The sequence below is a fragment of the Martes martes genome (genome assembly GCF_963455335.1).
Source record: "Martes martes genome assembly, chromosome: 15".
Lineage (NCBI taxonomy): Eukaryota > Metazoa > Chordata > Mammalia > Carnivora > Mustelidae > Martes > Martes martes.
Window position 1 is genome coordinate 308,941 of NC_137903.1, and position 25,117 is coordinate 334,057.

The window sequence follows — 25,117 nt, forward strand, 5'->3', positions numbered from 1 at the left end:
TTCAAGCCCACTGGGCATAGAGCCTACTTACAAAAAAAAAGATACTTGACTTTTATGAAAGACTCAGGTGTTTAGGCTGAGAAGAGGTAATACTTTCTCTACTTATGCAACGAAATTATTAAAGGAAGAAAATTATCATTTTTCCTTTCACTTTGATTTTTTATGCTAATAAAATTTAAATGCAGAATCTCTTCCATACTTTTAAATCCAGGGCTGTTTTCCTGGTAGGAAATAGCAATGAGGCACTGGAAAGAAAGTTTTTTGAGTCACAGAAACACAGGTTCAAACTGCTAATTACTTTTATAAGGTCTTATAAGTTACTTTACCTCCCTAAATCTCAATTTTATCTTTAAAAGTGGGTACTTAGAAGATGCTCAACAGAATTTAATTTCTATACCCTAGGGTGATGACTTCTATACCTAAAACATGAGCTCAGACCCAATAATTCACAGACTCGAGTAGCAAGACAGAGAAGACCACCAATGCTAACTGTGCTCTTGCAAAGAAAAATGTGTTTATGCTTGTGGCAGCTTCCTTCTTGTAGTGAGGAGTAAAATAACAGCTATTTAATCCTTTCCTGAGTATGACCAAAAAACAAAAACAAAAACAACCAAAAACAACCAACAAAAGGAAACAGACATTTTAGAGATCTGAAAAAGAAGTCAGAAGCCAGATTTCTGAATTTTTGGGTAATGTTACTTCTTTTCTTTCTTTTATTATGTTATGTAAGTCATTTTTAAAAATTGTTATCTTTTTTAAAAAAGATTCTATTTATTTGAGAGAGAGTGAGCACAAGTTGGGGGGTGGTAGGGAGGAGCAGAGGGAGAGGGAGAAGCAGGGTTCCCACTGAGCAGGGAGCCTGACGAGGGACTCCGACGAGGGACTCCAGGATCCTGTACTCAGCAGAAGGCAGTTGCTTAACCAACGCAGCCACCCAGGTGACCTGAATCTACCTATTAAGAGGGTACACTTTGGGATGCTGGGTGCCTCTGCTGATTGGTTGACTTGATTTGGGCTCAAGTCTGATCTCAGGGTCCTGAATGGAGCCCCGAGTCTGGCTCCACGTGCAGCAGGAAATCTGCTTCAGGACGAGTCTCATGTGCGGGTGCGCTCTCAAATAAATAAATGTTAAAAAAAAATAAACTGCACATTTCAGTGGTTTTTACTATATTCACAGAGCTGTGTAACCATCACCACAATCCATACTAGAACATTTTTATCATCTACCCCCTAAAAAAACCATACCCATTAGCAGTCCCTCTGCCCCCATCTCTGTCCTCAACCAATTTACTTTCTGACTCTAAATCTGCTAATTTGGACTTTTTATCTTTTTTGAGAAAGAGGGAGAGAGAGAGAGACAGAGAGCAAGTGTGCACAAGATGGGGGAGGGGCAGGGAGAGACTCTTAAGCAGATTCCATGCCCAGCGCACAGGGAGACACAGGGCTTCATCTCACGACCCTGAGAAATCCTGACCTGAGCGGGAATTGAGAACCGGATGCTTAACTGAGCCACCCAGGCACCCCTGGACTTTTCACATAACTGGAAACATATAACATGTGTTTCTTTTGTGACTAGCTTCTGTTACTGGGCATCATTCCTGTCTGCAGCCTGCGTCAGTGTGTCTGTCTTTTCATGTCCAAATAATATTCCATTTGTGTTCGTGTATTTTGTTTATCCATTTATCAACTGATTTGTTTTTTCCCCTACTTTTTGCTGTTATGAACAATGCTGCTATGAACTTTTGTGCACACGGTTTTACATGAACACGTTTTAGGTTCTCTTGGGTAAAGACCCAGGAGGGAACCGCTGGGCTGCATGGCAGCTCTTTGTTCAGCCTTGGGCTGCTTTCCAAAGAGGCCAGGCCATCTTATGTCACCAGCAGCAGCACATGAGCTTCCAACTTCTCTGTATCCTCGTTTCATTTTAACAGCTTCAGACAGGAGACAGACGTCAGAACAGAGTCTTTAGCTACAGGTCCCCCTAAGGATCTGGTATTTTGATAAATGTTATTTCTGAAGTGATTTACTTCTGAAAAATGCCCACAAGGTGGAAACTGGAACACTGAATGCTACAGAACATCAAAAGTTAAACCCCAACTCCCCAGTAACTCCCCAGTGTTCCAGGGAAGGTGACCAACACCTCATACTGAGGGGCACCTGGGTCGAACAGTGGGTTAAAGCCTCTGCCTTTGGCTCAGGTCATGATCCCAGGATCCTGGGATGGAGTCCCAATCAGGTTCTCTGCTAAGCAGAGAGCCTGCTTCTCCCTCTCCCTCCCTCCCTCTCAAATAAATAAAATCTTTAAAAAAACAAAACAAAACATCTCATATTGAGAGGACCACTGAGAATCCCATGGGAAGCTGCAGGTGAGAAAAGTCTGTTACTCAACTGATCATACATCTAGATGCAAAAAACACTCCAGAAAAGTACAAAGCAAGATATACAAATGCAAATTAATATGGCACAGAGTTCCAAGTTTTGAGGAAAATTCATAAGCACTGAAAATATGTAAAAAGGAACAAAACTTCAATAACCTAGAGTGAATGGAGTCTGGGACCCCATTATCATCCCGGCTTCTCAGATGGTTATAGAAACAGTTGAACACTGCTCAATGACCCCCCCCCCCCAATTATACTCCAGCAAAATACACAGATACACTAGAAGTTGGGAGAAACCAGAAACAGATATTTGAATGTCTAAGGTAAGTAATCTTTCCCAAGAGATGCCTTGAAAATGCTGATTAAACTTTCCTTGCCCATTCTTTACTTATCTAGCCATTCTGCCTCAAAATCCAATAAAACATGGATGAATCTTGAAAATATCATGCAAAGTGAGGTAAGTCACACGCAGAAGGACAAGTATTTCCACTAACATGAGGTACCTAGAATAGGCAAATTAACAAAGACAGAAAGTAGATTAGTGGCTACCTGGGACACCAAGTGGAGAGAGGACAGTGAGGAACTATTATTTAACTGGAACAGAATCTCTGGGATGAAGAAAAAGTTCTTGGTGGTGCCTGGGTGTGGTTCAGTTAAACGTCTGCCTTTGGCTCAGGTCGTGATCCCAGGGATCCTGGGATCCAATCCTACATCTGGCTTCTTGCTCAGCAGGGAGTCTGCTTCTCCCTCTCCCTCTGCCTTCTGCTCTGCAAACTTGTACTCTCACTCTCTGTCAAATAAATAAATAAAATCTTTAAAAAAAAATGTCATGAGAGAGGGGCGCCTGGGTGCTCAGTCATTTTACACGTCCAACTCTTGATTTGGGCTCAGGTCATGAGACTGAGCCCCTGCACTGGGCTCTGTGCTGGGTGAGAAGCCTGTTTAAGATTCTCTCTTTCTCTCAGGGCGCCTGGGTGGCTCAGTGGGTTAGAGCCTCTGCCTTCGGCTCAGGACATGATCCCAGGATGCTGGGATCGAGCCCCGCATCGGGCTCTCCGCTCAGCAGGGAGCCTGCTTCCTCCTCTTTCTCTTCCTGCCTCTCTGACTACTTGTGATCTCTCTGTCTCTGTCAAATAAATAAATAAAATCTTAAAAAAAAAAAAAAAGGATTCTCTCTCTCTCTAAAAAAACAAAAAACCCAAGAAAACAAAAAAACAAAAGAAAAGGTGAAAGAAAGAAAAAAGAAAAAAAATGGGACAAGAGGTCTATTTGGGTGATAGAAATATTCTAAAACTGGATTGTGGCAATAGCCGCACAACTCTGTATATTTACATTAAAAAAAAAGAGTCACTGAGGGGTGCCTGGGTGACTCAGTCAGTTAAGCATTTGCCTTCAGCTCAGGTCATGATCCCAGGGTCCTGGGATTGAGCCCCACATCCCTGCATCGGCTCTCTGGTCAGCAAGGGTCCTGCTTCCCCCTCTCCCTCTGCATGTTGCTCTGCCTACTTGTGTGCTCTCTGTCAAATAAATAAATAAAACCTTAAAAAAAAAAGAATATTCAATGAATATTCAATGTAATTTTATCACGTAAAAATTCCTCTCTAAAAAAGCAAAACAAAAATTCTGCAAAATAGGGGAGCCTGGTTGACTCAGTCAGTAGAGCATGCGTTCCTTAATCAATCTCAAGGTCGTGAGTTCAAGCCCCACATTTGGTGTGGAGCCCCCTTAAAATAAAATTTTCAAAAAATTCTCTAAGATAAATGTTGATTTTGCCTTTTAAAGATTATTTATTTATTTGAGAGAGACAGAGCGCGTGTACACTAGAGAGCATAAGCTGGGGGAGGGAGAGCTGAGTGGGGAGCCTGATGTGGGGGCTGGGCCCATCCCCTGGGATCATGACCTGAGCCCAAGGCAGATGCTTAATGGACTGAGCCACCCTGGTGCCCTGTATTTTGTCTTTTAATGCCTAACCAGTCTTTTTTTGTTTCTTATGGGCTGCTAATGATAATCACGAATCTTTAAAAGCCAAACACACTGCTAGGCACTTCTCATGTGCTCTCATTTAAATCTCCTCGACAAGTTACTAGGTGGTATTATCCCTAACTTCACAGTTGGGAAAATGTTCAATCCAGTATCCCAAGGCTATAAAGCTTTAGACAGTGAATCTGGGATTGCCATGCAGGACTAACGCACTTCAAAAATCTGCGACATAGATTGACGGACCAGAGCTGGAGAACAGTGGGAAGTGGTGCTGGGTATACGTGAATGCACACACCCATCCCCCCCACCCCAAACACCAAGAATCCTATGCATCCAGTTCATGGTGAGCTGGCAGGAATAAAGGTGAAAAAAGATTAGGTCATTGTCTCTTTTTCTTTTTATTTTTTTAAGATTTTATTTATTTATTTGACAGAAAGGCAGCGAGAGAGGGAACACAAAGAGGCAGGGAGCCTGACTGGGGCTCGATCCCAGGATCCCGGGATCATGACCTGACCTGAAGGCAGACACCCAATGACTGAGCCACCCAGGGGCCCCTGGTCACTGCTAACAATCTCATTCTGACAGGAGAAGGTATGCATGTAACTAAAATAAGAACTGGGTGTTCACACGAACCCATCTTCCCTGCCTTCTGCAGCTTTTCTTATACTTCAATGAAGAGAGCTGAATTCATCCACAGACAAAAGCCAGAAGCCTTGGAATCATCCCTGACATTTCCTGACTTAAGTCTCAGCCACCAGGTCCTCCCCAGTCCTATATTCTCTTCCACTGAATATGAATGTGAATATATGCAGTCCTGGCGTGTTGCTGCTGGCAGCCGTCTTGAGACCATGAGGGAGGGCAGGTCGCCTGCAGACAGAGCAGACACTGCGCCAGCCACACGGAGATGGGAGGTAACCCCACGGCCGGGCCAGGGGTAGTTCCCGGATTCCAGTTACACAGGTCAATAAACTCCCTTAATGTGTAAGCTCGTTGGAGCTAGGGTATCTGTTACCTAAACTGAAAACATCTTCATGGAAAACTGTCAGAAGTGCCGATGGGACACCGAGGTGGATGCGTCCAATGAACAGGGCACGCAGCAAGCAAACTGAAGAGCCAGTGCTCAGGCCAGGGCTGGAGACAGATACTTGAACAGGCAGAGGAGGTAATGGAAGTAATGGATGGGCGGTGAGCAACGCTGCCCAGAAAAAAAGATGGAGTCACAAGAAAAGAGGGTCCAGCATAGATCCCTGGGCAGTACCTACATTTAAGGGTTGGAGGAAACTAAGAAACAGACAGAGAGCTGGAGGAAAAACCAGGAAAACAGGACCTCTCAGCAAACTAAAGGAGAGTCCCAACGCTTATGTCTAACAGTTACAGCCGAAAACCGCCCAGCTTAAATCTGCTGCTGCCCCTGTGAAAAACAAGAATGGCCGGGTGGTCACAGCTCTAGCCTCACGCTTGTCAAGCTTTCATCCTACTGTTAGCCCCAAATCAAAACCCAGGCCTGCAGCGAAGACTCAGAGGACCCTGAGAGAGCAGAGGGTGGAGGGTGGAGAGGAAGAGCGAACCGAACAAACATCCGCTGAGTGACCGCTGCTCGCCGGCCGACGTACAGCGCTCCTCACATTTGCTTTCCCAACTAACCGCATCAGAGAATGAATAGAAAAATTTTAACTGTCAGTTAAGTTACAAAGCCCCAATTTTCAGGGCACCTGGCTGGCCTGGTCAGTAGAGCATGGGACTCTCGATCTTGGACCTGTAAGTCTGAGCCCCATGCTGGGTGTTGAGCCTACTCAAAAACAAAACAAAACAAATCAGAACAAATCAGAACAAAAAACCTCCCCACCAATTTTCAAAAATGATGAAATTTAAGCCTATAGTTATATAAAAGCGAAGCAGCATTCCTTTTAAAAAATTTTAAGTTCTAGTTAACATATAGTGTAATATTGCTGTCAGGAGTAGAACTGAGTGATCCATCACTTACCTATGACACCCAGAGCTCGTCCCAAGTGCCTCCTTAATGCCCACCCCCCACCCAAGCCATCCCCCTAACCCTTCCCTCCAGCAGCCCTCAGTGTATTCCCTAGAGTTAAGAGTCTCTCACGGTCCACCTCCGTCTCTGTTTTTATCTTATTTTGTTTTCCCTTCCTTCCCCATGTTCATCTGTTTTGTTTCTTAAATCCCATATATGAGTGAAATTCTATGGTATTTGTCTTTCTCTGACTGACTTATTTCGCTTAGCATAATGTACTCTAGTTCCACCCACATCATTGCAAATCCTGAGCCAAAGGCAGACACTTAATGACTGAGCCACCCAGGTGCCCTGCAAATGGCAAGATTTTATTCTTTCTGATGGCTGCATAGTATTCCATCGTATACATATGCCACATCATCTTTATCCACTCATCTGTCGATGGGGCATCTGGGCTCGTGCCACAGTTGGGCTACTGTGGAAGTTGCTGCTATAAACACTGGGGGGCACGAGCCCCTTCGGATCACTACATTTGTATCCTGTGGATAAGTCCCTAGTAGTGCGATTGCTGGGTCGTAGGGTAGCTCTATTTTCAATTTTTGGAGGAACTTCCATGCTCTTTGCCAGAGTGGCTGCACCAGCTCACATTCCCACCGACACCGTAGGAGGGCTCGTTCCCCTTTCTCCGCATCCTCGCCAGCATCTGTTTCCTGACTTGTTTAGCTGTCCTGACTGGTGTGAGGTGGTATCTCATTGTGGTTTTGATTTGTATTTCCCTGATGCCGAGTGATGTTGAACATCTTTTCATGTGTCTGTTGGCCCTCTGGATGTCTTCTTTGAAAAGCTGTCTATTCATGTCTTCTGCCCATTTCTTGATTGGATTTTTTGTGTTTTGTGTGTTGAGTTTGATTAGTTCTCTATAGATCTTGGATACCAGCCCTTTGCCTGGCATGTCATTTGCAAATACCTAAATGTCTTAGTTGTGTTGACTGTTTCTTTGCTATGCAGGAGCTTTTCATCTTGATGAAGGCCCAGTAGATCATTTTTGCTTTTGTCTCCCTGGCCTCTGGAGATGTGTCCAGCAAGAAGTAGCTGTGGCTGAGGTCAAAGAGGTTGCCATCTGTTTTCTCCTCTAGGATTTTGATGGCTTCCTGTCTTACATTTAGTTCTTTCATCCACTTTGAATTTATTTTATTTTATTTTTTTTAAAGATTTAATTTATTTATTTGACAGAGAGAGATCACAAGTAGGCAGAGAAGCAGGCAGAGAGAGAGGAGGAAGCAGGCTCCCCGCCGAGCAGAGAGCCCGATGCGGGGCTCGATCCCAGGACCCTGAGACCATGACCTGAGCTGAAGGCAGAGGCTTTAACCCACTGAGCCACCCAGGCGCCCCTTGAATTTATTTTTGTAAGAAAGTGGTTCAGTTTCATGCTTCTGCATGTGGCTGTCCAGTTTTCCCAACACCATTTGTTGAAGAGACTGTCTTTTTTCCATTGGATATTCCTTCCTGCTTTGTCGAAGATTAGTTATTTAACACATAAAAAATAAGTTGTTTTGGAATGCCTGGCTGGTTCAGTTGGAGGAGCATGCAACTCTTCATTTCGGGGCTGAGGATTCGCGCCGCATGTTGGATGTGGAGCTTGTTTTTTGTTTTTTAAGTACTTAACACATATTATATATATAATATACATGTCTGTGTAAGATATATATTCATATAAGCATATAAAATATATATACCCTTCTTATAAATTCTAATACTTTTCAAAAATCTTAAGACTTTTTGGGGCACCTGGGTGCCCCAGTCAGTTAAGCCTCCAACACTTGATTTCAGCTCAGGTCACAATCTCAGGGTTCCTGGGACTGAGCCTCACACCCCCCATCAGGCTCCCCACTCAGCGGGAAGTCTGCTTGTCTCCCTCCCTCTGCCACTCCCCCTGCCCACACATGCTTTCTCTCTAAAATAAATATATCTTATTAAAAAACGTTAAAATCTAAAGACTTTAATTTAAAAAAAAAAGATTTTATTTATTTATTTGACAGACAGAGATCACAAGTAGGCAGAGAGGCAGGCAGAGAAAAGGGGGGAAGCAGGCTCCCCGCCAAGCAGAGCGCCCGATGCGGGGCTCGAGCCCAGGACCCTCAGGTCATGATCCTCAGGTCCTGGGATCGAGCCCTGCTCAGCAGGAAGCCTGCTTCTCCCTCTCCCATTCCCCGTTTGTGTTCCCTCTCTCGCTGTCTCTATCTGCCAAATAAATAAATAAAATCTAAAAAAAAAAAGCAAACCCCTGAGGCATCTGGGTGGCTCAGCTGGTTAAGCATCCATCCGACTCTTGATTTTGACTCAGGTCATGATCTAAGGGTCATGAGATTGAGCTCCGAGTCTGGCTCTGAGCTCAGCACGGAGTTTGCTTAAGTTCCTCTCTCCCTCTGACCTTCCCCCACCCTGGGCACCTGTGTTCTCTCCCTCTCTCAAAATAAACAAATAAATCTTAAAAAAAAAAAAAAAAAGGATAACACTTTAGATATGGAAAACAGATTGGTGATCACCAGGGTTTGGCATGTAGTTGGGGGGGCAGTGATAGGGTGGATATGTTTATAAAAGGGCAGCACTGAGGGATCTTGAGGTGATGGAACTGTTCTCTATCTTGACTATGGAGGATACATGCACCTACAAATGTGGTGACACTGTACAGAACTAAATAAGGACAAACGTATCCAAGTAAAACGGGGGAAGATCTGTAGATTACTTTTTAAAAAAATTTTATTGGGGCTGGCTTTTGAATTTTTTTTTTTTACTTTTTAAAGATTTGAGAGAGCGCGTACACACGAGAGAAAGAACCCAAGCAGGAGGGGCAGAAGGAGAGGGAGAGAGAATCCCAAGCAGACCCCACACAGAGTGTGGAGCCTGACGCGCAGTTCCGTCCCAGGACCCCCAGACCATGACCTGAGCTGAAACCAAGAGTGAGAGAGACCCTTAACTGACTGAGCCTCCCAGACACCCCTGGGGTTGGCTTTTTAAAAAAATGGCTTTTAGGGGCGCCTGGGTGGCTCAGTGGGTTAAAGCCTCTGCCTTCGGCTCAGGTCATGATCCCAGGGTCCTGGGATCGAGCCCCGCATCAGGCTCTCCGCTCAGCAGGAAGCCTCCTTCCCCCACCCTCTCAGCCTGCCTCTCTGCCTACTTGTGATCTCTGTCTGTCAAATAAGTAAATAAACTCTTTTAAAAAAAAATGGCTTTTAGTAAAATTCCCTTGAGATTCGTCCAAATTTTTGCATGTACCAATAGTCCGTTCCTTCTTTGGCAACTAGTAGCCCGTGGTCAGAATGTACCCTACTTATTGCATTGCTGAAGGACAACGGAGTTGTTTCTAGTTTTTTGGGTTTTTTTGCCATGACAAAGCTGCTATGAACATTCACATACAAGTTTCTGCAGAAATATACATTTTCATTTCTCTGGGATAAACGCATTAAGAGTGTGACTGCTGAGTAATATAGCAAATTAATGTTTAGCTTTATAAGAAACCACCCATCTGTTTTCCAGCATAGCTGGCCCATCATATAATCCCATAAGCAATGTTTGATAAGTCCAGTTTCTTCATATCCTCACTGGCATTTGGTGGTGTCATTATTTCTTATTTAACCCATTCTGAGAGGTGTGTAGTGACATTTCACCATAGTTTTCATTTGCATTTCCCTAATGGCTAGTGATGCTGAATATCCTTCTATGTGTTTATTTGCCATCTGTAAATCCTCTTTTGTGAAAACCCCTCTGTTCATGTTTTCTGGCCGTGTTCTAACTGGATTGTTTTTACTGTTTAGTTCTGAGAGTTCTTCACATAGGCCCTGGTCATTTGTTACATATGTGGCTTCCTAACTTACTTTTAGTGAAATTAAACACTTAGGGATACATTCAAAGCACCCTGGATAACTACACCCCCAATCCATTCCCCACCTCCTCCTCTCCCCAGAGAAAGGCGTTATTCTGATGGGTTTGTTATCATTTCCATGAATACTGTTATAAGATTACTGCATAAATATCTTTAAATAATATGCAGTATAGTTGGTGTACTTTTATACATTATAGTTTAGAAAGTAGGCTCTTGTACATGTCCTTTTCCATTTGCCTTTCAATGTTCATTTAAAAAAATTTTTTTTAAGATTTTATTTATTTGACAGACAGAGATCACAAGTAGGCAGAGAGGCAGGCAGAGAGGGGGTGGGACGAGAGCGGGAAGGAGGCTCCCTGCCGAGCAGAAGAGCCTGACGTGGGGCTCGATCCCGGGACCCTGGGAACATGACCTGAGCCGAAAGCAGAGGCTTTAACCCACTGAGCCACCCAGGCGCCCCCATTTTTTTAATTTTTAAAATGTATCCAAGTAAATGTATGAAGTCCTAGTTCATTTGTTTTAACTGCTGTGTAGAACTCCATTGCAAAAATATACGATTTAGTAATCCATTCTCCAGTTCAACATTAAGTATCAATTTGTTGATGTTTAATGCTGCGAAGTCTACTTCTGGTCAAGATGGTGTTAACAGGGCGGGATTTACCCTCCCACCTGAAATAACAACAGCCCAGACAAAAATACACGAGACAGGTTTTCAAGACACTGGACATCGGACAACAAAGGCAGTGATCCCGCAGGAACAGGAAACAAACAAGGTAAGCTCGCCAACTGCCCCCCTTTATTGTCTTGGGAGAGCTTCCAAGACACGGTGTGGGCAGGGGGAATTGAGGCAGAGCCAGGGCGACTCGTGAGCAGAAGAGGTGGAGAGGAGGTACAGTGAAAGGACAGAGCACCACAGAGGTGATTGCTGCAGAGACACACCAGTCACCGAAAATCCAGGAAGTGTTGAGGAGCCCTCAGACAAACGGGAATCTTCACACACTGCTGCTGGGAATGGAAAATGGTACAATCAGTCTGGAAAAGAGCTTGGCGGTTCCTTGCGAAGTTCAACACGGAGTTATCATAGGACCTGCCAATTCCATCGCTAGGCATATACCCAAGAGAACTGAAAACATTATTCCCACACGAAAATCTGTACACCAATGTTCACCACAGCATTATTCCTACAGCTGAAAAGTGGAACCAACCCAAATGTCCGTCAACCAATGAATCAACAAAATGTTGTGAATCTGTAAAACGGAGTATTATATGGTCACAAAAAAGAATGAAGTACCGATAAGAATTACAACATAGATGAACCTTAGAAACATTACCTAAGGGGCGCCTGGGTGGCTCAGTGGGTTAAAGCCTCTGCCTTCGGCTCAGGTCATGATCTCAGGGTCCTGGGATCGAGCCCCGCATCGGGCTCTCCGCTTGGCGGGGAGCCTGCTTCCCCCTCTCTCTCTGCCTGCCTCTCTGCCTACTTGTGATCTCTCTCTGTCAAATAAATAAATAAAATCTTTAGTAAAAAAAAAGAAAAAGAAAAAGAAACATTACCTAATTCCACTTTTGTGGAATTCAGCCACAAAAGGCCATCTATTGTATGATTCCATTTATATGAAAAGTCCAGAATAAGCAAGTCAATGGAAACAGGAAGTAGACCAGTGGCTGCCTAGAGCTGAAGAGAGGGTCATAATGCATCATGTCTGCTGACAGGTCAGAGGTTTCTTTCTTCCTTCCTTCCTTTTATTTTTTAAAGATTTTTTATTTATTCATTTGAGAGTGAGAGAGCAAGCATGATCAGGGGGGAGGGAATGGCAGGGGGGAGAAGGGAGGGGCAAAAGGAGAGGGAGAAGCAGACTTCCTGCTGAGCAGAGAACCCAACGCAGGGCTCAGGCTCAGGACCCAGAGATCATGACCTGAGCCGAAGGCAGATGCTCAACCACCTGAACCACCCAGGCACCCCAGAGGTTTCTTTTTTGGGGGTTATGAAAATGTTCTAATCTTAAGAGTGTGGGGATAGTTGCACAACTCTGTGAATACACTGAAACCATTAAACTGTACACTCAATACGTGAATTGTGTGGTATGTAAAAAATATCTCAATAAAGAAGTTAAAATACACTGATTTTAAAAGCAGATTAGTGATTACAGGGAAAAAAAAAAAGATTAACAAACCAGGAGATGTAGTAATAAAAATTACCTCAAAACAGTCAGAAAGAATAAATAAGAAGAGCATGAGGGGACTGGGAGACTTTTTTTAAAAGAGAACAATCTATCTCTTTTTTTAAGATTTTATTAATTTATTTGAGAGAGAGCGAGCATGCGTGCACAGGTAGGGGGAGCAGCAGGGGGAGGGAGCAGACATCCCAGGACCCTGGAATTATGACCTGAGCCAAAGGCTGATGCCTAACTGACTGAGCTACCCAGGCACCCCTAAACTGAGGAACAACTTTAAGCAGCCTAATATCCAGATAACCGGAGTCCCTCAAAGAGCGATAGCAGTGGACAGAAAAAACGTAATAAATAATGACCAAAAAAGAATAAGTAATGAAAATTATAAACCTACAAATCCAAGAATCTCAATAAACCCCAAGCACAAGGAACATGAAGAAAACTATATCCCAAGGGACATAATTAAATTGCTTAGAACTGCTACAAAAACTTAAAAGTAGCCAGGGCAGGGCAAGGGGAAGACAGATTATGTAAAAATAAGGATAATTCCAGATTTCTTGTAGGCAACAAGGCAAAAGAGAAGACAAAAAGTGGAAGAAAAAAAACTGACAACCTAAAATACCATACCCAAAATAATGTCCTTTAAAAACAAGGGTGCCCAGCTGGTTCAATCAGCAAAGCATGTGACTCTTGACTTTGGGTTAGCAGTTCAAGTCCCACATTGGAGAAGACTGTACTTAAAATTTAAAAAAAAAAAAAAAAGAAAGAAACTTTAAAAAATTTTACCAATGTTCTCCTTTATTTTTAAAAATTTATTCTTTTTTTAAGTAGACTCCACACTCAGTAGAGCCCAATGTGGGGCTTGACTCATGACCCTGAGATCAAGATATGAGGTGAGCTCAAGAGCCAGACACTTACCTGACTGAATCACCCAGATGTCCCTAATCTTTTTTTTAAAATTTATTTGTATCTTAAAAGTTCCTCTAATTATGGCCTCAAAGTTTATTTTGTCTGTTATTAATATGTAGACATCAACTTTCTGATTATATCTACTTGGAACATCTTTTTCCATTCTTAATTTGTGCCCCCTTTTTAAAAATTTCTTTGCCTATTTGATTGTATTTACCTGAATTTTTCCATGCAATCCGATAATGTTTCTTTAGCTCGCTAGTATAGTTTATACATTTATTATCATGATTATTCATATATTTAGTTTTATTTCTACCATCTTCATTCTACTATCTTGCTTGTTCTGTGCTTCTTTCCTGGTCCGTTTATGCCTTCTTATGACTAGAGTGACTTAAATAGTCTTTATATATTTTCTCTCTTTTATTTCAGCCCCATTTTGCTTTTTAGCTTCTATCAGTCATTTTTATTTTTATTTATTTTTTTAAAAATATTTTATTTATTTATTTGACAAAGAGAGAGGGAGAGAGGGAACACAAGCAGGGGGAGTGGAAAGAGGAGAAGCAGGCTCCCCACTGGGCAGGAGCCTGACACGGGGCTCATTCCCAGGACCTTGCGATCACAATCCGAGCTGAAGGCAGACACCCAACAACTGAGCTACCCAGGCACCCCTCAAATTAGTCATTTAAAAAAATATTTTATTTATTTGAGAGTGGGAGAGAGCACACATGCACAAGCATGTGTGAGGGTGGGGACAGAGGGAGAGCATCTCAAGCAGACTCTGAGCTGAGAGTGGAGCCTGGCGCAGAGCTTGATCTCACAACCCTGGGGTCACGACCCGAGCCAAAATAGAGTGGGACACTTACCCCACTGAGTCACCCAAGTGTCCCTCAAATTAGCCATTATTAGTGTGTTATATACAGTGAAAGCTCCCTTGGATTTACCCACAAATTTCTTTTTGTCCTGCCAATCTTAGTGGATGCAAATTCTTTTCTCTTGATACATACCCTGTATTAGTTCTTTCAGCAGAATACCTAACTGCCAGCAACGTCCACACAGTCAAACTATGGAAAGAGGCCGGATGTCCACCGACAGGTGAACGGATAAAGACGACATGGTATATACACACAGTGGAATACGAATCAGCCATCAAAAAACTTAAAATCTGGGACGCCTGGGTGGCTCAGTTGGTTGAGCGGCTGCCTTCGGCTCGGGTCATGATCCCAGCGTCCTGGGATCGAGTCCCACATCGGGCTCCTGCTTCTCCCTCTGCCACTCTGTCTGCCTGTGCTCACTCTCTCTCTCTCTCTCTCTGACAAATATATAAATAAATAAAATCTTTTTTAAAAAAAACTTAAAATCCTGCCATTTGCAATGACATGGATGGAACTAGAGGGTATTATGCTAAGTGAAATAAGTCAGTCAGAGAAAGACAATTATCATATAATCTCACTGATATGTGGAATTTAAGAAACAAAACAGAGGATCACAGAGGAAGAGAGGAAAAAATGAAACAAGATGAAATCAGAGAGGGAGACAAACCATAAGCGACTCTTCATCATAGGAAACAAACTGACGGTTGCTGGAGGGGCGAGTGGTGGAGGGATGGGGTAACTGGGTGATAGACATTAAGGAGGGCACATGATATAATAAGCACCAGCTGTTACATAAAACTGAGGAATCAGGGGCGCCTGGGTGGCTCAGGTCATGATCTCAGGGTCCTGGGATCGAGCCCCAAACCGGGCTCTCTGCTGGGTGGGGAGCCTGCTTCCCCCCTCTCTCTGCCTGCCTCTCTGCCTACTTATGATCTCTCTGTCTGTGTCAAATAAATAAAATCTTAAAAACAAAAACAAAAACAAAAACTGAGGAATCATAGATCTGTACCTCTAAACCAATAATACATTACGTTAATTAGATTTTTAAAAATAAATAATTTTAAAAAAACGAATTAAAAAAAAAAACACCTAGCTGCTGAACACATTCAAGTCTCCCTGAAAATGTTTACTTCATCCTCACTTTAGAATGAGCATAGAGTTCTAATTCACTTATCTTTTCTCTGTACTTTTTTTTTTAGATTATTAATTAATTTATTTATTTGACAGACAGAGAACACAAGTAGGCAGAGAGGCAGGCAGAGAGAGAGAGGAGGAAGCAGGCTCCCCGCTGAGCAGAGAGCCCAATGCGGGGCTCGATCCCAGGACCCTGGGATCACGACCCGAGCCGAAGGCAGAGGCTTTAACCCACTGAGCCACCCAGGCGCCCCTTTTCTCTGTACTTTGAAAATATTACTTTCCTTGCATTTTATTGGTGTTGAGAAGTCTGACTAAAGTCCAATTTTTCATTCCTTTGTGGTAATGTTTCTTGCTCCCTGGTTGCTTTCACTAGCTCTTTGTCTTTGACGTTTTACAAGATTCAGTATCACTAGTGTGTTCTAATGTGTTTCGTTTTATTGCTCCTTTCAAAATTCACTATTTTTTCCTGAAGTTGAAGACTGATACATTTAGCAATTCTGGAAAATTCTCAGCTATTATCTCTTTGAGCATTATTACCATCTCATTTTTCCTATCCTATCCTAGAACCCCTATGACATATATCTTGGGCCATCTTATTCTGGTCTCCATTTCTCAATCTTTTTGTCATATTTTCCATGTCTTTCTATCTTGATGCTGCATTCTGTGTAATTTCCTTGGGTTGCTCCTTATTCTTTCTTTAGCTGTGCTGAATATGCCATTTAACAAACATATCTTCTGAGGGTTGTTTTTTTTTTTTAAAGATTTTTTAAAAACTTGACAGAGAGAGCGCGAGCGAGCGAGTGCACACACAAGTAAGGGGTGTGGCAGGCAGAGGAAGAAGAAACAGGCTCCCCGCTGAGCAAAGCCAGATGGGGAACTCATCCTAGGACCCTGAGATCATGACCTGAGCCACCCAGGCGCCCCACATCTTCTGAGTTCTTAACTTTACTCATCTACTGCAGAACATATCAACTTTGGATACAATTATAATCATCTGAGGCGGGTACCTGGGTGGCTCAGTCATTACGCCTTCAGTTCAGGTCATGATCTCAGGGTCCTGGGACTGAGGCTGATGTCGGGCCCCCTGCTCAGCAGGGAGTCAGCTTCTCCCTCTGCCTCGGCTGCTCCCCCTGCCTGTGCTCTCTCTGCCCTCTGTCAAATAAATAAAATTTAAAAAAGGAAAAATCCACTTGCTTAACAACTTTCAAATGTATCACACAGTATTAGCAGCTAAGGGTCACACCATGCTAAACGCCGCATCTCCGTGATTAAAAAGATCTCTAGAACCTATTTTGTAACTAGGAGTTTGTACCTTTTGAGCAGCCTCACCCATTTCATCTACTCATCCCCACAAGCAACCATCAATCTATTCTAAGTTTTTGGTTTTGTTTAGATTCCTCATGTAAGTGAGAAGGTACCTTTCTCTGTCTCACTTACCTGAGAATAATGCCCTTAAGGTCCATCCATGTTGTCGAAAAAGGCAAGATTTCCTTCCTTTTTATGACTAATATTCCACATTTATATTTGGTGGTCTGTTTTCCGCCCATTAAAATGTTAAGCTGCTTGGGAGAGGTCCCCGCCCCCCATTTTATTGAGTGTCTGGCCTGCTGAACAGAAGACCATATTCTACATTTTTAGATATTCTATTCGGTTCTTTTCTTCAAATCTGTCTCCTCCAAATTATTTTTTCTATTCTTTTAAAATCTTTACACTTAATACTTTAAATATACTTATTTTTTAAGCTATAATCAAGAGATTTGGGGCGCCTGGATGGCTCAGTGGGTTAAGCCTCTGCCTTCGGCTCAGGTCATGGTCTCAGGGTCCTGAGATCAAGCCCTGCATCTGGCTCTCTGCTCAGCAGGGAGCCTGCTTCCCCCCCCCCCTGCCTACTTATGATCTCTCTCTGTCAAATAAATAGATAAAATCTTTAAAAAAAAAAGAGAGAGAGAGAGAGAGAGAGGTGCACCTGGGTGGCTCAGTCGTTAAGCGTCTGTCTTCTGCTCAGGTCATGATCCCAGCATCCTGGGATCGAGCCCCACATCGGGCTCCCTGCTCCACGGGATGCCTGCTTCTCCCTCACCCACTCCCCCTGCTTGTGTTCCCTCTCTCGCTGTATCTCTCTGTCAAATAAATAAAATCTTTAAAAAAAAAAAAAGAGAGATTTATTATCTGAAGTTTCAGTTCCTACTGATTTTTTAATAGTGACTTATTCATGGTAAATGAATTAATTGTTTCTTGTGCCCTTTTGTCATTTTCTATTGTGAGCCTTGTTTTCATTGTGACTTTATCTGTAGGAATCCTGTGTGATTTGGATTGTGGACCTGTTCCTTCAGAGTATTTTATATGCTTCTGCCAGTTACCCCAAGGGAATAAAGGGTTCCAAATATTTTTTTAATATTTATTTCTCGGCTTGGGGATCTCCAGATGAAAATAATTTAAACCTATACGAGTGCAGGCCCGTACTTAAATTTTCAGGGGATACTCCCACCCATTCCTAATCAGAACCCAGAGTGTGACAGAAGTTTCCTTGTTTCTCTCAACTAGGAGATGGGATGTCTTTATGGTCACCTCCCTGTGACCTCCTGGCCTTACAAGGGGGTTCTCACCTCTAACTCTGCTCTAGGCCTAATGCTTTGTCTCTGGACCCCAATCATTAAAGCATTAAAAACAAGTCTTCTGGTTCCTGAGACTGGGAAAGCCCCCAGAACTGTGCCAGCATTAAGTCACACACACGCGCTCATTCTCAGTTCCCCTTTCACTTGTTGCCCCTGAGGATTTTCCTTATTTCTTCCAGGCTTAGCTGTGCATTTAAGAGGAAGTTTGTTTAAGGAAAAAAAAAAAAGTTTGTTACACTTTATCCAATACTACTAGGTTGTTGTTGTTTTAATATTTTATTTATTTATTTGACAGAGAGAGAAAGAGAGAGAGAGAGAGAGAACACAAGCAGGGGGAGTGGGAGAGGGAGAAGCAGGTTTCCCCCTGAGCAGGAAGCCCGATGCGGGGCTCAATCCCAGGACCCTGGGATCCAGACCTGAGCCAAAGGCAGATGCCTAACGACTGAGCTACCCAGGTCCTCCTTACTAGGTGTTTTGTAATGGAATTACAAAGGATTTTAAGGTTATGTGGTCTGCCATACTCCAGAGTCAAAATGATAATCTGAAAGTGTAAATTTTATACTTTTAATAACTACTTTAGTAACTTTTCAGAGCAGATAGGCCTTCCAGCTTCAATAAACAAAATAACTCCACATATTGCTAAGTACAAAGGGAAAAACATATTTTGATGATGGAGAGATCTTGCTGTCAACTAAAGCCAGGGATCAAATCTGACAGTGCAGGCAGTGAGACTATCAGGTATGACATGCCTCCTGGTATGATACAGTAGGAGGTACACAGTATCTCCCATAAAGTATTTTTGCCAAAAACAAGTAACCTTCACAATGAAATCCACTTTGCAAGAAATACAGAGAATCAGAAAGCCAGCTAGAGGATACCATATGAGAACAACATGAGAAATCTAAAATGCAGAAGATCTTGCGTAGAGAGACGCTCTCTTCCAGAGCTGCTATGAAAAAGGGCATTGGGGTGGAACAGGAAATTTTTATCGTTTTGGAGAAGCATCTCTACAGCTGTGTAAGAAACTACCACAAAGTTGGAGGCTTCAACAATGCAAATTTATTACCCTGTGGTCTGGAAGTCCGAAGTTTCGAATGGGTCTTGCTGGGCTAAATTACGGGCATCAGCAGGGAGGTCTGCCACATTCCTTCTGGGGTATCTGAAGGAAAATCTATTCTCCTACCTTTTCTAGCTGCACACTGCCTGCTTTCCCTGGGTTATGGCCGTTTCTCCATCTTTAAAGTCATCAGTGATGGGCTGGGCTCCCCTCCTCCTCAAGCTGTCATCTTTCTGACTCTCTTCTGCCCTTTTCCATGTTAAGGACCCTTGCGATTACAGTGGGCCCACGTGGATAATCTGGACCACTATCCTTATTTTAAGGTCAGCTGATTAGCAACCTTAATTCCATCTGCTATCTTAATTCCCCTTTGCCAGGAAAGTGGACACATTCACAGGTTCTAGTAATTAGAAAGTGGCTATCTTGCGGGAAGGGGCATTGTTCTGCTTAATACAGCAAATCTTCAGTATCTAGAAGTAAAGTCTAAAATTTACTTTGAGGGGCGCCTGGGTGGCTCAGTGGGTTAAAGCCTCTGCCTTCGGCTCAGGTCCTGATCGAGCCCCGCATCGGGTTCTCTGCTCGGCGGGGAGCCTGCTTCCTCCTCTCTCTCTGTCTGCCTCTCTGCCTACTTGTGATGTCTGTCTGTCAAATAAATAAATAAAAACCTTTAAAATTTACTTTGAAATAGTTCAGAAAAACTATGCATATGCTACACACCAATGAAGCAAATATGGTAAAGTGTGTATTTTTTTTTTTTAAGATTTTATTTATTTATTTGACAGAGAGAGATCACAAGTAGGTAGAGAGGCAGGCAGTCAGAGAGGAGGAAGCAGGCTCCCCGCCGAGCAGAGAGCCCGATGTGGGGCTCGATCCCAGGACCCTGAGATCATGACCTGAGCCGAAGGCAGAGGCTTTAACCCTCTGAGCTACCCAGGTGCCCCTAAAGTGTGTATTGTTAACTGAAGATGCTAGTTATGTAAAGCTGTTTATTGTTCTAGTCTTTGTTTTTATATATATTTAAACATTTCCATTTTTCTTAAAAATTGAAAAGTTTTTAGATTAACTGAAAAGGGGGGTCGTGAACAGAACAGACTCCTTTTTCAAAAGCAGGCCTTTCACTTGACCACAGAGAACAGAAAGTGATGAGGCAGAAGGACACAGAGTGACACCGCCCGAGCAGCCGTATGAAGGAGAAGCGCAGACAGCCCTCCTGAACCATGGATCCGGTTACTGCCGGTCTCCTGTGAGGGAACTCTGCCCCCGGCTCTTGGCACAGAGCTACTAAAACTCTTGTCACTTCCTAAGTGATAAGAACACTAGGAGCATCTTTTGTTCTAATAAGACGTATCTGGGTGGGCGCTTGGAGGGCCCCCAGGTGGGGGGACTGGTCACCAGTTAAGACCAAGCCCCAGTCAGAAGCTCAAAACTTTCCCTCTCCATCCCCATCCTCCAGACATGGGCTGGAAATGGAATTAATGATCCATCCAGACTATGTGACGAAGCCTCCACAGAATCCAAAAAATTTGGGGTGCAGGAGCTTCCAGTCGGTGGACAGAGGTCCTGGGAGAGGGGCGTGCCCGGACCGAGCAGGAAAGCACCTTAGAGTCTATGAAATATAGTATTTATGAAATGCCTCCTACTTATTATTAGCATTATTCTGGCACTGAGGACACAATGTTGAAGAAAGTCTCCACCCTCCTGGGCTTAACATTCCAGCGGGAAAGAGAAAACATACATATGTAAAGTAGGGATACTACCTTTAAGAAGGTTAAGCATGAAAATGGGTTAGAGAGAGTTGGTGGGGGAGACTCTTGTTAGGGCACAGTCAGGAAAGTCCTATCTCCTGAACTGAGTGAGGAAGTGAAATCTGGATGCATCTGAGAGACAATGTAACAAGTACAGGAAACACCAAGAATGCTGCCAGAGACAGGTGCTCAGTAAGTGCAAGAAACAGTTAAAAACATAAACAAACCAGATGAAATGCCATATCCAAGACAGAGAGTAGTAGAAAATGAGGTAGGAGAGGTGATCTAGAGGCCAAATCAGGTATGGCCTTGACTCAGGAGTATCAGGTAGGATATACACCTTGAGAGAAGGAACAAGAGGGACTCCTGGGAGACTCAGTCAGTCGAGAGTCTGCCTGGGGCTCAGGTCATAATTCCAGGGTCCTGGGATCGAGCCCCGCACTGGGCTCCCTGCTCAGTGCACAGCCTGCTTCTCCCGCTCCCTCTGATGCTACCTTTGCTTGTGCTCGCTCTCACACGCACTCGCTGGCAAAGAAATAAATAAAATCTTAAAAAAAAAGAAAAAAGAAAAAAAGAAGGAACAGAGAAATGCGGATGCCCCGGATGTGGAATCTGAGCAGACAGTGCAGGCCGCCTCCAGGTCTCCCATCTCTGCAGGAGTGTGAATGAGTGATAATGTCTTCCGTAGACACGGTCACTAATGGGATGTCTGCGGTGAAAAATGAAAAGTGCACCTCTCTAACATGGTGAGCCGGAACTGCCTGAGACACAAGCTCGAGCTAGGAGGAGACGCTTGGGATGAAGAAGCAAGTGCAGGCACCTACACATATGAACGGTGTGCGAAGTCACGGGGCTAAAACAAAATCACAGAAAAAGTGAGAGCAACAGAGAAGAGTCCAACATTTACAAACTGAAGAGAACACAAGCGAGTAAGATGGGAAGTGGTCTGTGAGGTGGAAGGAAGCCAGGAGCAGGTGTCCTAGAAGCAGAGCAGAGTGATTTTTTCCCCCACTAGTCTAAGTCTCTCTAAAGCTTTAAATATCTCCGGAGTCTCTCCATTCTTTCAACCTTCCTGCCATCCTTCAGAATAGCATCCTTTCTCTCCTATCTACAGCAAATACATTCCATGACCTTGAGGTCTCAGCATGTAAGCCACCTGCCCCCACCCATTCATCTTTCAGAGAGCCAGGAAAGCGACCAGAGAGAGAGAGGAAAGAAAAAAGAAAAGTGTAACCTTAACATCAAAGACTTCCCATTACCTGCAACAACAGCACATTGGTCCTTACATCGTCTGGTCCCAATTCACCTCCTCACCTCCTGCTATTCCTACCCCTAAGTATTTTATGGGCCAGGCATACCTACACACTCTCTCACGCTTCCAAGCTTTACTGTGTGGTATTTTCTTAGTAAATCTTCCAACTTTTACTTTAACACCATACAAAGACATTTCTTTTACGAACAGGGGAACAGTGTGTACTAGTTTGCATGGAACAGTACCAGTTTATACCTACTATCCCCTCAAAATGTAAAAAGCATCCCTTTCCCCTTTGATAGTGCTTCAGTTTAGAGGGTAAATTTAGATGGACCGCTCTATCTAGGAAAGCTTCCCTATTCTCCCAGGCAGTATTTTTCTTCCTCAGTGTTCTCAAAACATTTTTGACACGTCACCACCTGTCTCATTACTAAATTACTTGTCCATTTCCCTTAAAAACCTGTGAGATCCCAGAGGTCAGGAACCATGTCTTCTTCATTTACTTACCTCTTGCACCTAACCCATACATATAAGGCACTCAAAAATCATTCTGTTGAATGAATTCCTGGCTTCAAGGATTGGTATCTATCTCTCTCTCTCTCTCTCTCTCTCTGAAACACTCTGAGAGGAGGGGCCAGGTAGACGAGAGGGAAAGAAAGAGTGTGGGGTTGGAGAACAAGACGAGACCGGAAACCAGTTGAGAGAAGGGATGATCTGCTCTAGGATTAACAGTAAAGGACCCTAAAATGAGGATCAGAAACTCCAACTCAAAAGGGCCCCTGACACCAGAACGCTTTAAATCTATTAGAGAAGTATGTTACATGCTTTCAAAATGTCTTAGTTTGGAATTATTATAAAGAAACATCACCAAGTGATACACTTTACTTTTTTTTTTAATTTTAAAAGATTTTATTTATTTATTTGACACAGAGAGAAAGAGATCACAAGTAGGCAGAGAGGCAGACAGGGGGGAGGGGGGAGCAGGCTCCCTGCTGAGCAGAGAGCCCGATGTGGGGCTCGATCCCAGGACCCTAAGATCATGACCTGAGCCAAAGGCAGAGGCTTAACCCACTGAGCCACCCAGGCGCCCCACCAAGTTATACACTTTAAAATGTAAGCATGCTACTAGAATCCTGAGCAAGACTGCTCAAGACTAGGAAATTTTTATGGATCTGGATTTTTTTTTTTTAAAGATTTACTTATTTGTTTATTTATTTGACAGACAGAGATCACAAGCAGGCAGAGAGGCAGGCAGAGAGAGAGGAGGAAGCAGGCTCCCCGCTGAGCAGAGAGCCCGACGCAGGGCTCGATCCCAGGACCCCGAGATCATGACCTGAGCCGAAGGCAGAGGCCCCAACCCACTGAGCCACCCAGGCGCCCCTGGATCTGGATTTTAAATCAGCTATGCATACTGCCAGCCTTAGGCGGCAATTACATAGCTGAATAGTGAGCTCCTCACTGTGTCTCTCTATAGCCCTAGCTGCTGACAGACTCCCTGTTCAATGACATGATCGATAAATGTCCGTGATGATTAACAGAACTTACATTAGTTTAAGTTTGCAATGCACTTTAAAAAAAGATATTTATTTATTTAAGATTTTATTTACTTATTTGAGAGAGAGAGAGAAGCAGAATTTCCCCTGAGCAGGGCTCAATCCCAAGACCCCGAGATCATGTCCTGAGCTGAAGGCAGAAGCTTAACCGACTAAGCCACTCAGGGGTCCTATGGGAGAGAGAGAGAGAGAGAGCAAGAGAGCGAGCACATGAGCACGAGCAGGGGAGAAGGGCAGAGGGAGAGAGACAATCTTAAGCAGACTCTGCACTGAGTGCAGAGCCTAACACAGGGCTTGATTCCATGACCCTGAGTTCATGACCTGACCCAAAAGTAAGAGTCAGACACTCAACTGACTGAGCCACCCAGGTGCTCCAGTTTGCAATGTACTTTCACATACATTATGTTTTACATTCCTATAAGATAGGCAAGGTAGTAAAACTGTCTCAGTTTTACAGATGAAGAAATCAGACTTCCTGGGAATGGCAGAAGAGACAAACTCCAGCTTGCCAGTTTCAACACAAAATCATTTCCATTTTTGAAGAACACCACCATTCAAAGTGTGACCCACAGACTGGTGCCGGCCTGTGAACTGTTAGTTATCACTCTGTAACAACATAAGCACCATTGAGAGTAAGAATTTAGAGACTTTTATTTTAATTTGACAGTCATTTTTTGACTGCTGAATCTAACAATAAAATACTGGGCTTGCGTTCTTGTATACTTTTTAAAATCTTCCTTTTCTAGTAATTCATTTCACTGCATTGGTCCCTGCTGTATAAAAAAACAAAACAAAAAACTGGTCCTTTCCCACAGCAGGTTTGGAGAAATAGGTCTATAGAAGACAATGAAGACCAAGGTGTGATCCATGAATGGTACCCAAGACATGTTTCGGTTTGTCATTTCTCTTTGACTTTAAATCAGTGTTTCTCTAAATATTGTTTCAGACCACCTATACCAAAATTAATACAGATATTTGTTTAAAATGCATTTTTGCCGGCGCCTGGGTGGCTCAGTCATTAAGCATCTGCCTTCAGCTTAGGTCATGATCCCAGGGTCCTGTGAAAGGCCAGTGTCATCAGTCTCTCTGCTCAGCCCAGAAGCTTCTCCCTCTCCCTCTGCCCCTCCATCCCCCACTCTAATAAATAACCTTAAAAAAAAAAAAAAAAGATTGCCCTAAACCTTCATTAAATAACAGGCAAGTAAGCAATCAGAGCGTATATAATTAAATAAATAGGATGAGAGAGACACATTTTTCCAACCTTCTTCAGAACTTATCTATAAACTGCATTTTTCTTTATGCGGTATAGAACAAATGGAGGGTTTCCACAGGAATATTGCTAAAATAACACCTAAAAAGAAAAACAAAAAAAATCTTTTTCATGTTTTATCCCAGGGCTAATAACGATGGGCAGAGGGAAAGAGGAGTTTGGGTTGTTGAGATCTTTCATACTGCTCTGAAGACTATCTCCTACGCACATTCTGTACATGCGTTTGGAAGCGCCTCTTCTCAGATAAACCATGTTTCAGGTGATACATTCATAACACATAACATAACAAATCTGAAAACAGTTGGGGAAAGTGCATTTCAGTA

General features: G+C 43.3%; 1 protein-coding gene across 1 annotated transcript in view; it reads right to left on the minus strand.

The window, feature by feature from the left end:
• Nucleotides 1–25,117, minus strand: part of GATAD2B (GATA zinc finger domain containing 2B) — an 86,653-nt gene that overhangs the window by 15,825 nt on the left and 45,711 nt on the right. The gene's annotated exons all lie outside the window — the stretch shown is intronic.